The sequence below is a fragment of the Rosa chinensis genome, chromosome 2 (assembly GCF_002994745.2).
Source record: "Rosa chinensis cultivar Old Blush chromosome 2, RchiOBHm-V2, whole genome shotgun sequence".
Taxonomy (NCBI): Eukaryota; Viridiplantae; Streptophyta; class Magnoliopsida; order Rosales; family Rosaceae; genus Rosa; species Rosa chinensis.
In genome coordinates this window covers 42,319,013-42,325,012 of record NC_037089.1, presented here as the reverse complement: position 1 = coordinate 42,325,012, position 6,000 = coordinate 42,319,013, and positions in this window count along the sequence as shown.

The window sequence follows — 6,000 nt, the reverse complement described above, 5'->3', positions numbered from 1 at the left end:
TATCTTTATCTAATAATGATATTGACTTAAGCATCGGAGCGTCGAAGGCCGGCACACTTGGTCTTCTCTCATCGGAGCGTCGAAGGATGCGGAGTTCAAAGTCATACACTATAATCCTTTGGTCATTGAGGAGGATGCGGAGCTTGAAGTCATACACCATAATCCCTTATTCATTGAGGCCGATATTCCCATGGAGGAAGAGAGTCCTTCACTAGCTTGTGATGATGAAGAAATTGAAGAGCCAAAGAATTTGTCTCCTCCCACATCCAAAGTGATCCATCATGAGCGTCCCAAGGTAGAGACTAAAACATTGAGCACTTATATTCTTAATGAGAGGATTGGGATCAAGGTACTTTTACCTCCCAATCTAGCATTAAGTGATCAATGTTTCTACAATAAGGTGATGGATTGGAAAGGAGCATTTGCTATCCTCAAGAGATTCTACCACCTATTGTTCCTATGAGCATCATTTCTACACTAATTTTGAAGGAGAAGGCAAGGATAGCTCCTAAAAGAAAAATTGAGAAGAAGAGGAAGATTAAGAAGCTCCACTTTTGGTCACCGGTTGTGATATTCATGGATAACTCTTGGTCTTGCCTCTATGACATATCAAGGAGTCCCTTAGCGCTACAAAATAGGGTGGTCGCACTTGAGAAGTATCCACCTTAACAAATATTACAATCTATGGACCAGCAATGAAGTCCTTAAACAAAGCGCTCGCTAGGGAGGCAATCCTAGCACATCATTGGTAGTATTTATTTCTTTAGTAGTTTAATTTTGTGGTGAATAAAGCTTTTTGGCCATTTTTAGGAGGATGGAAGGTGTTTGGAGTTGGAAGTGTGAATAAAGCAAGAGTGTGGCAGTGAGCAGTTCTGTCCAGAAAGTTTAATTGAATTTGGGTGACTATATCTTCTATTCTACATGATATTTTGAGATGAAATTTCTGGAGCTATTCTCTTATATGTCTACTGTCTTGTATCAAAATTTGAGACACTTTCAGTCATTGGAGATCCTGTTATTTAATGGTCAATGCATGAGGGTCAGAACAGAAACAGCTACTATAGAGTGACTTTGGGAAGCTACATCCTCTACATATCAAGTTATTTGGAGCTCAAATTTTTCAGAGATATATCTTCACATGTTCTATATATTCTGGTAGAAAATTTTTCTATTTGAGCCTCTCTACCTTCAGATATGGTGTTCCAAGAAACAGGGGCCAGAAACAGGGCACAACAGAAATAGCAGGACAGATCAGTGAGTTTGGAGGGCAACTATTTTTGAATCAGAATTTATTTTCCAGTGTAACTTTACCATCAGGTAGCTTTATGAGTCTACTTTCATTTTCAGTTGGTCTCACCCTCTTTGCACCTCTGGAGCTTCAGAAATTGCAGTATTAGTGACTGAGGATCAGCAGCAGACTTCATTACAACCTGGAAACTTTGACTAGCTTTAGCTTTCATCTAATTTGGAGATAGGTGGCTTAGTTTATATGAATAGAAAGGTCTCTGAGTCTAATTTCCATTCCAAGTGGTCTCACTTCTTTATCTTTTTCTGAGTATGAGATATGGACATTTGAAGACATAGACCTCATTGCTGGAAGTTTTCTACAGTCACTAGTTTTGTTCACTCGGGTTGATTGGACTTCTTTGCACTTTCATTTCATCTTTGGAGGCCATTATAGGGTTGTTGTGAGATGTGTTGGAGGTGATCATGGCTATGAGCTTAATGGAGACCCTTGTCCTTAATCCTTGCCTATTGTGTAAAGCATTGCTCTAGGACATTCTATGTTCAAAATGGAGTCGATCTTTTTATGACCACCTTGAGCTATTATGGAGCATATGTTAAGGAAGTCAAGGCATTTGTGCCTTGAAGTGGTGTCTCATATTAGTCTTCTCCAAAGGTCGTGAGCAATTGAGGTGTCGACAAAGGTGTTTCCGTAACTTTACTCTGCATTTAGAGTTTTATTTTCGTAGTTAATTTTTGTGTTTTCAACCGGACTTCACTCTCATGCCTAACTCCAACACGGATTTAGCTTTTGAGCTCACTTTACAATATTGAGGACAATGTTGATTTTAAGTGTGGGGGTGGGGGCTCGGGCGCCTATGAAAAAAAAATTAGATTAGCTTTATGTAATTATATTTTAGTGGTTAATGCATTTTCCAACCCCAATGATGAGACATGGACTTAACTTGTTATGATTGTAGATAGATTAAGCATGATTTAGGACTTTGAATTTGTTTTGTGATTGAGTGTATATGTGATCTATGCTTGATTATATGTGTGCACATAGCCTATGTTAGGTTTCGTTCATCATAGTTAGAGAAGCATATAGATTATTCGATTAACTTGCATGTCTTATTTGTGAGCTTTTGAGCCTAATATCCATAGTGTATGCATTGTTCATTCACTTTTTCTTCATGTGTGTACAATTTCATGACATTGCGTATCTAGAACTTGCTTGAGACCTATCGAGGCTATATGTTAGCTTATGATGGAATAGAAAGGATTGAGGCATTAGGCATAATACCACCATGGTCAAATAAGCATGTGCCCAAAGATACTTACCACTAGATTGCCACTTTGAGCCTATTTATATATTTAGCCTCTTTGTTCATTTGCACCACAAATCCCTATCTAGCCTAAACACTTTTATCCTACCCTTCCATGGTAGTTAGTGAAGCGATTCGAGATAATGACTTTATGTTTGAGTGCTTCAAAATAAAGAAAAAGTCAAAAGTATGAGGTTACAAAATACTAAGTGTGGGGGTGAGTGTGTGTGTTTGGAAAAGAAAGTTAAAAAAAAAAAAAAAAGTTGTTCAAAAGAAAAATAGAAAAAGAAAAAGGTAAACAAAAAAAAAGTGTTGAAAAAAAGAAAAAGAAAAAAAAAGAAGCTAGTATTATTTTTGTTTATGGTATAGTATAGTGTGGGTTGTACATCGAGATTAGAGTGAGTGACTTAGCATTCGAAAGCAAAAGTCTTAAATCTCTACAAGAGAGAGTTGCTTCACCGATTTTTATGAACTTTGTTTTTCCATATCCTTCATTTCTATTAGCCACTTGCCCTTAGCCTCATTACAACTAAATAAAAGACCTCTTGATCTTGAATGTTGTGGGTTACCGAGCAGAGATGAGATCGAAGAGCAAGCATATGGCGACGCATGTTGTGAAATTACTTTTGAGTGAAACACATATAGTCCCTAAACACTTGAGCCGTAATATTTAGTGAACCTATGTGAGTTTAGTGGGTTATGTCGGGTCTTCTTTATGCATATTTGATTATAGTGGATTGATTTGACATAAGATCAATGCATGCATATACTTGAGCATTTCTCACATGTGTTTCTTAATTGCCTCACAAATTCAAAAATCTTATGTTGTGCTTACATCTTCTTCATGGTCATGTACATAATTAGTTCTCCGAGAATTATGGTTGGAAAGGCTAATACCACACTTTCTTTAGGTTGAGCATTTGTGTTTGAGTTAATAGATTTTCGATTATTATTTTACATTTAGTTTGCTTAGGGACAAGCAAAGTTCAAGTGTGGGGGTGTGATTATATGCATTTATATGCGTGTAATTATATATAAAATACTAGAAATAAGCAAATCCTCATGTCAATTAATATATAATTAATCTATTTTTATTTATTTTGTAGAAAATAAGCGGAGCTGTGAATTTCGGAAGAAGTGACACGAAAATGAAGTAAATTGGAGTATTCCGACAAAAGGACAAAATAGTAGAGCATTAGTCAACTATGGTCAACGAAATATGGAATGAAAGGGAGCTTAATTCATTAATCAAGGGGCTTAATTGATTTAATTGCCTAAATCAATTAACCTAACTATTGGTTAATTAATAAGAGTATAAGACCATGCACGTGCAGTTTGGTTTATTTGATAGCCACCAATCCAGGCTTAACACATGGCATATATGTTCAATTAACCTTGACCGTTTCCTTTTCCACGCTGACCCAATTGCTTTGTCCTCCCTTTTGCATCTATATTAGATTAGCTTCCGACACATGAGATTTGGGTGAAGGAACCTCCCTAACACCCGACATTCTCATTTTTATTGTTTACATTTCATTTTTATTTTTATTAGTTTACATTTCATTATTATTTGTTAAGTTAGAATCAACCCCCAAACATTAAACTCTTCCACTCATTTGTGCATATCCACCACTAGGCTCTTAGTTTTGATTAGGTTTTGGTGAAAATCAAAACCTAGCATTGCTAAGGCTTGGCGCCTTAGATTAACATTTTTATTTCTTTTTCTTTCCTTTGTTTGCTAAGTGCTTTATTTCCAACTACCCAAGGATTGTGGGTTAGCCACTAATCCCTGTGGTACGATAAACTATGGGCATAATATTTCCCTATCTTGACAATGATACGTACGCTTACGTAAATGTGTATCAAGCCATAGCTTTTCTGTTTTTATTTTGATTGATTTCAAGTTAGTAGCTCTCTATAATTGTTATAGTGGCTTTTCAACACGGTGATAGTTGATGTCTATGTCTATGTTAGTATCTTTTCAAGCTGATGTCAATAGCTTTTGTTTCCATTTTGATTGATTTCAACTTTTCAAGTGGTCTTTTGTCAATAACTTATCAAATTGGAAAAACATGATTCCGAATGAAGTTCAATTTTCTTCGTGTTGTGATTTCGTATCTGCAGCATTTGTTGTTGGAATTTGTGTTACACTATCAACATGTATAATCAGTTGGTTTTGTTTAATCAGTATCTATGTCAGTAGTTTTTTATTACTTGTCCAGTAGTTTTGTACATGTGTTATAGTAGTTTTCTGTACCTATGTCAATAGCTTTTTATTTTTCATCTAGTAAAGGTACATGTGTTATTGTAACTTTATATAGCTATATCAGTAGCTTTTTATTACTGGTCCAGTAGTTTTGTACATGTTTTATAGTAGCTTTATATACATATGTCAGTAGCTTTTTATTACTAGTCCAGTAGTTTTGTATGTGTGTTATAGTAGCTTTTTGTACCTATGTTAATAGTTTTCTAGATTGCTTATTTTTTATTATCAAGTTGGTAAAGAGTGCCATGTTTGCACCGCAGCGGTGCATTGCTGTTTTTAGTTTTCATTTCAAATACTAATATTTTGTTGTATCTTTGTTTTTGCAGGATTAGTCTTCTTTGCGTTTGTAGTAGTAGATTTCAAAAATCAAGTGAATTTGGATATTTAAGCCTCCATTGACCAAGAGATCATTCAACCAACCAGGAAAAGTTGAAATGAAGTCTCATGCTAAAGGTGGCAAAATTATGTCACAATAACACTATAACTTTGATAGTAGCTTTATTCAACTATTGTAATCAATTTTCACAACTATGGTAGCTTTTTGTACCTATGTTAATAGTTTTCTAGATTGCTTATTTTTTATTATCAAGTTGGTAAAGAGTGCCATGTTTGCACCGCAGCGGTGCATTGCTGTTTTTAGTTTTCATTTCAAATACTAATATTTTGTTGTATCTTTGTTTTTGCAGGATTAGTCTTCTTTGCGTTTGTAGTAGTAGATTTCAAAAATCAAGTGAATTTGGATATTTAAGCCTCCATTGACCAAGAGATCATTCAACCAACCAGGAAAAGTTGAAATGAAGTCTCATGCTAAAGGTGGCAAAATTATGTCACAATAACACTATAACTTTGATAGTAGCTTTATTCAACTATTGTAATCAATTTTCACAACTATGGTAGTGGCTTATTACATAATTATATCATTGTTGAACCTTGTATACTTCTTATATAATTGAATATGTTTTCTTTTCTTGATTGTAGTAGCATTTTTATTTTGGTTTTATCTTTTACAATCTCATAGCTTTATTAGTCTCTGAGAATAGTTTTCTTAGTCTCTAGGAATAGCTTTTGTTTTGGTTGGTAGTAGTTTTTGTTCTACTTGGTTATTGTTTTTGGTGTTGATGAGAGTAAGTTTTGGTGATTGTGAGAGTAACTTTTGTTACTGGTGAGAATAGCTTTTTGGCATTG